Source organism: Dipodomys spectabilis, unplaced genomic scaffold, assembly GCF_019054845.1.
Source record: "Dipodomys spectabilis isolate Male_0828 unplaced genomic scaffold, ASM1905484v1 ptg000344l, whole genome shotgun sequence".
Lineage (NCBI taxonomy): Eukaryota > Metazoa > Chordata > Mammalia > Rodentia > Heteromyidae > Dipodomys > Dipodomys spectabilis.
In genome coordinates, this window is record NW_024871021.1 from 1,735,694 (window position 1) to 1,743,238 (window position 7,545).

General features: G+C 35.4%; 1 non-coding gene across 1 annotated transcript; it reads left to right on the forward strand.

The window, feature by feature from the left end:
* The first annotated feature begins 3,661 nt into the window (after window positions 1-3,661).
* LOC122095364 lies at window positions 3,662-3,768 on the forward strand. The gene has a single exon (XR_006145111.1). It is a non-coding gene; the product is annotated as a U6 spliceosomal RNA (small nuclear RNA).
* Window positions 3,769-7,545: the final 3,777 nt, after the last annotated feature.

A 7,545-nucleotide genomic window follows, 5' to 3' on the forward strand; every position in this document is an offset into this window, starting at 1 on the left:
ACAGGTGACAGTGTTTTTCCATGACTTTTCCAAATAAATGATCATTTCATCATTATAGTGTATAGCACAATATACCCAGAAAGCATTTAAGGAAAATTTTTTTCCCATTCTTTGGTTTGCTTCAGTCTGTATTTAAAGCTGCATACCACATCTTACACACTCTATTGTCTGTCTTCTCATTTGAAATATTTCAATAAGTTTTCTTTCCCTAGTTTGTCAGCCAGCAAATCTTTATAAAACAACATGCTTTCATTCATTGTGCTTTCCAAAATATATCTTACAAATGCCAAAACGAAGCACAATCTGAAACATCTGTGGATTTTTCCACCTAGAGTACAAAGTAATCACTTTCCAAACTCCTTAGAACCAGCTGTTTACTGGCATTAATTGTGCTGTCACTTCCATGCTTTAAAACAACAACATTTGACAATGGCATACATTTTAATTGGTTTACCACATTTGGTTTGTTTTCAGCAAGGACTGTCTTCACAGAAGATGGTAATAGATGAGGTTTGTAATTATGTATTTTGAAAGGGCTCTAAGTTGTGGATATAGAATATCCATTTCAGTGACTAAATATTTAAATTAAATCCTATAATGGATTTAATTGTGACTAAAGTGTTCTACAATCTAGATATTTTTTAAGGAAATATTGTAATTGTTCCCTTGGTGACAATGTAATTGGAAGACTTAAATTTTTCTTTTTTTTTTTTTATAGTGAAAACGCTGTACAGAGGGGTTACAATTACATGGGCAAGATAATGAGTACATTTCTTTTTTTTTTTCTTTTTTTTTTTTGGGTCTGGTCTTGGGGCCTGAACTCCGGGCCTGGGCGCTGTCCCTCAGCTCTTCAGCTCAAGGCTAGCGTTCTACCACTTGAGCCACAGCACCACTTCTGGCTTTTTTCTTTTTGCTTATGTGGTGCTGACGAGTCGAACCCAGGGCCTTGAGCATGCAAGGCAAGCGCTCTACCACTGAGCCACCTTCCCAGTCCATGAGTACATTTCTTATCAAGCATTGTAGCCTCCTCCTTGGTTTCCCCTTCTCATCCCTTCCCATCCTCCCACCCCCACCGCCTCCATGCAATCCTCCTCCCTGCCCCCACCAAAGTTGTAAAGTTCATTTTTCCATATAACGACTTGTACATCTCATTGTTCCAAAGGATCCAACTGTACCCCTATTTAAACGATTTGTTTTTTCCTTCCCTTCCACAAATTATACCAACCTCAAATACAGTGAAAGCAGGGTTATACCATGGGGGAAGGAAATACAAAGCAACAAAGAAATAATCTTATAAATGTATAGAAACAATCACCTGAAAGAAAAAAAATTGAATACATATATTAGGGTTCACTTCCCTAAAATCAACTTATCTGACCTTTTCTGCTTGACTCAGACATATACTAGTTATTGCAAATAAGGGAAACCATGGGACCTAAGTTTCTTTGGTACCGGCTTACTTCACTTAATATGATTTTTTTTCTATGGAAGACTTAAAATTTTCATATACTATTGCCATCTTAAATGAAGTGAATGTACCTGGGTTTGCATACAGAACTTTTGGGACAGCATTAATGTTTGAATCTTTGATGGGATTTGGTTGGGAATTGTGGCAGGCTTTCATGGTATGAGAAGAAAAAGGATATGATTGGAATTTATAGCAATATCTAGTTGCTTCCACCCCTGGACAAGTCATTATCATTGGTGAAGATGTTGCCATTTGAATTTACAATGCCCCAGAAAGACCTATGTGTTAAAGAAAAATGACTTTCCATTTCCTCCCAGGCTGTGGGGAATACCTGAATAGTTCTTCTGGAGATTAAGTTCTTCAGAATAAAACCTATGAGAACATGCACTCTCATCTTCTTTCTTCTTTTCTCTTTTAATCATTCTAGGTCAAAAACATTTCTTTTTGACATACTCCTCACCTTGACATTGTCTTGTCACAGGCCACCAAAACAATAAAACCAACTGAACATACACTGAAACCTTCAAACTTATAAATCTGAGTAAGCCTTTCTGTTTAATAAATGGACAATATCATTTATTATGGTAGGTTATAAAGCTAACACAGAAATCTAGTCTTTCTAACAATGTAGAGTATATAAAAAATGCTTCATTATAAAATATCTAACTCCAAGTTATATTTTGTGTTTTTGTTCCTGTAGATCTTAGGGCTTAAACTCATGGCCTGACTGGTCGTTTTGTGTTCAAGGCCAGTGCTCTACATAAAATCTGAACTGGAACTCCTTTTCTCCTGGTGGTTAATTGGAAATAAGAATCTAATGAACTTTCCTATTCTGGCTGGCCTATTCATGTTGCATACTTTATGTAATTCCAATTCTCAGCATTATATAGATGTTCCAACTACAATATAAAAAACTTAAAATATACTAAGGATATTTGTAAAGTATAAAATGAGGGAAGAATTTTCATCCTTTAGAAATCTATGCAAAATCTATGCTAAACTATTGATATTTTACTGGACCTTTCCTGCAACCAGTTTGATATAGTTTAATACTTGTCACACCAACTTTCTCTGTATTCTACTGCATATATACTTTTTCACGTATGTTTGTATGTGTATACATATATGTATCTATCTATATATGTTCCAATGTGCATCATCGGACTTGAAACTGCTTTGTTTTGCTGTTCAGCAATGAACCTTGTTGGCTCATTCTGTGACAATATCTGTTCTCATTTTCATCATTCCTTTATTTACCAAATCATCAGCCTTCTATAATCAGCTTCATTTCTTGGGTAAGGTTACCAATCAGTCCAACCAATATCCACCCAGAGGCTTTTAATAAAGCAAGTTTTAAGGAAGAATATAACATGAAGTAACAACTACAGAAATTCCACAGAGACCTGACATCTTTCACATTTCTGTCTTCCTTCTCTTCTCATACTTCAGAAAGTATTGACTAACACTATAAATATACTGCAATTATAAGTTAAGGATCAGTGTTTTCTTTCCAACCTGAAGCCTTCTTTTCCATGATTCTTGACATAAACTTTTTGGGAGATTTTTTGGATTGTGATGGGATTCCACCCAAAACAAAGCCATGTATATCAAGAAAGTCAATGTTTTCAACTCAGAGTAGTAAACAAAAGAGGGAGAAAATTAAGGTTAGCTATATATGTTAAGCACAAATATAGGCAATATCAAGATATCTTGAAATTGTATACTTTTACTGGATAAAGTGGCTCAAACCTGTACTATTATCTACTTAGAAAACAAAGATTAGAGAATTGCAGTTCCAGGCAAGCCCAGACCAAAAAAAAAAAAAAAAGAAGTTTCAGAAACTCTAACCATTTGATGGGTGCTATGTGTTTTGCTTGTGTTAGGAGGACCACAGTCCAAGCAGACCCAGGCATAGTGATACTTACCTCAAAAGAAGCAATCAAGTTACAATCTGCAGGTATGGCAGTAGTAGAGATACCAAAGTTGTAAAGTTCCTTTCATTGTTGCAATGGGTCTACTTGTATCCCTATTTAAACATTTTCCCCTTCCCCTCCACAAATTATGCCAACATCAAAAATGTGTGCTTATGTAAGAAATGCATGATTCTAAAATTTCATGACAATTCTTTTGAACTTACTTTTTTGTGGAATTGACTAAGAAAATAAATTACACCTTCTATATAAAAAATGTTCTGTGCTTAATCCAGCAGCCCATACACTAACATCGGAATGATACAGAGAAGATTAGCATGGCCCCTGCTCAAGGATGACTCGAAAATCAGTGAAGCAATCCATATTTTTACAACAACAAATGCTGGAGGAGATGGGGCCACAAGGGAACCCTACTGCATTCTTGGTGGGAGTGTAAAAGTCTTCAACCACTTTGGAAAGCAGTATGGAGTTTCCTCAAACGACTCCCCATAAGGCTCCCCTATGACCCAGCAATCCCACTTTTGTTCATTTACCCAAAGGATCACAAACAAGACCATACTAAAACTACCAGCACAACTATGTTTACTGCAGCATTATTTACCATAGCTAAGATATGGAACCAACCCAGATGCCCCTCAGTAGATGAATGGATCAAGAAAACCTGGTAAATATATACAATTGCATTCTCTGCCTCCATCAGAAAGAATGACATTGCCCAATTTGTTAGGAAATGGAAAGATTTGGAAAAAATTTATTAAGTGAAGTAAGCCAACTCCAAAGAAACATAGGTCCCATGGTTTCCCTTATTTTCAATAACTAATATATGTCCGGGATTATCAGAAAATGTCTTAAGCTATGTGCATTTGACCAGATAAGATGATGTTAAGCTAAACGAACACCAAGATAGGTACACAAGTGATTCTATCTTGCTATTATTTCTAACATACTTATATTGTACGATGTGATTTTTTTTGTTCCTTTATATGTTCCTCAACCACGCTATAACCCCTTTTTTCACTGTATTTGAAGTTGGTGCGCCTACATCTTGTATATACGTTTCTCTAATTTGGGGAGAAGAAGAAAACAACAAAATGCTTAAATAAGGATACGGGTTGACCCATTGTAACAATGAGATGCACAAGACCTATGTTGAAAAATGAATTTTACAATTGAGGTAGGGGAAGGAGAGAGGAGGCGTGGAGTGTACTTGTGGAGGTGGGAGAGAAGGGATGGTGGGGGGAAAATAAAGGAGGAGGTAACAATGCTTGTTAGGAAATGTACTCATTACCTTGCTCATGTAAATGTAACCCCTCTGTGCAATATTTTTAAAATAAAAAATGTATAAAAATGTTCTGAGATTGAAGAGTTAATTTCCCTTATTTTATCCATATAATCTCGTTAACAAATAAATTAATGCAAAACACTGACACGAGGGTATTTTGAATAAATGTGTGTGTGTGTGTGTGCACGCATGTACACAAGTGTGTTGGAGTGCTTAGAATTTGAACTCAGGGCTTTAAGGTCTTGCTAGACCTTTCCTCTCTAGATTGGTGAGCTACTATATGAGCGACATCTCCACTCCTGGCTCTTTGCTAGTTCATTAAATTTTTTTGAAAAATAATCTCAAAAATATTTTTGCCCTGATTGGCTTCCAACTGTTATCCACAGATCTCAGCCTCCTGAGTAGATATCTCAAGTAAACAAGATTACAGGTGTAACCAACCAGCACAAGGTTTTCAGAATAATTTTAAAAGTAGAAGAAAATTTACTTCATGGGGACCTGTTTTTATCATCTCCTACTTTTAAAGCACTTTGCTTTAAAAGTAAAGGTGAATTTATTAAATTAAATGTGAATTTATTTCTCTTTTGGATTCTTAAAAGACAAAGTGATGATATTTAAAAGTTTTGGTACTTTTTTAAAAGAAAAATGGAACTGTAGGACAGAAGAAATTTGGCTGTCTTTGAAACTCAATGTATAAGCTCAATTCTGTGCATGATAACACAATGTCACCAACACAGTCTGTGTTGAAGACAAATTGTGACAGAAAACAATCATCATCGGCAATAATTGCTATGCTATTATTTCTTGAGCAATATTAATATTGAATTTAGAGTGTAAGAGAATGGTGAGATTTTATCTACTTTTTCTGTATTGCTGAAAGACTTTTGGAAACTTTGACTCATTTTCTTCCTCACTGTGTGTATTTGGGCCATGCATTTAGTGCCTTTAATTACAATTTTTCCCAACACTTAAATGGTAATAATATTAGTATTATAGCAAATGTTATCTTAAGAATTAAGAGAAATAAAACTTGTGAAAAACTTAACATAAACTTCTATGAATGAGCTTTGAGTTTAGCCAACAGTTTTTTAAATACTAAATAAAATGTATCACAGAAACCATTACATGTAGTGAGCAACCAGAAGTAATGTTATCTATTGACCATGCTCTGATTCCAAGGAAGCCAGGAGGATAACTTCTCATGCTGTAAATCAAGCTGGTTATCTTATGTCTTGATAGTGTAAAAATATCAGGGACATTATAAAGAAGGAATGCTGTAGACAGATGTGAAGTCCATATAAAAATGTACAAAACTGATAAAAGTATCTGAGCAGTATATTTTGTTTTATATAATTTAAGGTACATCACAAAGATAGGGAAAACCTAGAAGAATGAATTCTCTTTTTGAAATTCTATCATAGATCCTTAGCGGGATGAACTCTTTCCTCATTCTTGTAGAGGCATCTTCAGATGAGAGTAACTCTTGTTTTGTTTGTTTCCTTCCATTTATTCTTCGGTTTGAAATCTGAACTACATGAGACTGAAAGAAACCAAAATTAGACATGCAGGATTTGGAAAAAGCAATCAACATAAAATAAATAAAGTATATAAAGCTTTGTAAAAGGTCTAACCAAATTAAGTAGTATAGTCTCAAGCATAAACAGAAATTGATTTAAGCAATATCATTTTATTGAAAAGTGAAAAATGTTAGGAGTTGATTGATTTTTCCTTTCTACTATATTGAATTAAGTATTCATTTTGTATAGAGATATTAAAGATGAGATTAACAAGAAACCTGATTTAATATGGACGAAAGTTCTGAATAGACCTGCTTTCCAAAAAGCCCTGAAAATCACCAGTGGGTTTACAAATTTGTGTTTAATACCACTTCTAAGCTGGCTTAATGCTTTCTGAACAGAAGTCATTAGAGAAATGCAACTCAAAATTACTATGATACTACTTCATAACTATTATAACTCTTATCAACAAAATCAAAGAAGCCAGATGTGGTGGTAAAGGCTTGTAATTCCAAGCATTTAGGGGGTTGGAGTAAGAGGATTTGATTCTAAGGCCAGTCTGGGGTACTACACATAGTAAAAACCTGCCCTTGAAAATACCCAGAAGGTAATAATGTTGTGAGAGTGTGGAGGAAAGGAAATTTTGTACTCTCTTGGTCAAAATACAGGTTAATATTCTCATTGTAGAAAGTAGTATGCAGTTTTCTTTCTTTCTTTCTTTTTGGGGGGTGGTTCGGTTGTGGGGCCTGAACTCTGGGCCTGGGCGCTGTCCCTCAGTTCTTCAGCTCAAGGCTAGCGCTCTACCACTTGAGCCACAGCGCCACTTCTGGCTTTTTTCTTTTTGCTTATGTGGTGCTGAGGAATCAAACCCAGAGCCTCATGCATGCAAGGCAAGCGCTCTACCACTGAGCCACCTTCCCAGCCCCAAATATGCAGTTTTCTAAAGAAATGCAAAGATGAAATATCATTTGAACCACTAATCATGTGATTATTTCTCTCTGGGTAGCTTGAGTTTTGTGTTTTACAGATACACTTCAGGATTTCTTTTTCATGAATCAAACATGGGAAAGAACTAAATGCAACCTCCCTTAATTCAAAAAAGAATAGAAGCTATATTTATTTGTACTATTGTACATGAAGAAATCCTGGAGATTTCTGGTTAATTCAGAGGGCCCCATGCAAAAATATAGGACAAGAGGAAAGTAAAACTGTTTTGAAAGTATAATAGGTTATCATTGATGAAAAGGTGTAGTGGTCATTTTTCCTTTTTTGTGTGTGTGTGCCAGTTGATCAGGGCAGGAGCAAGGCTGTACCATGGAGCCCTTTCAATATCACCACGTGAACCTC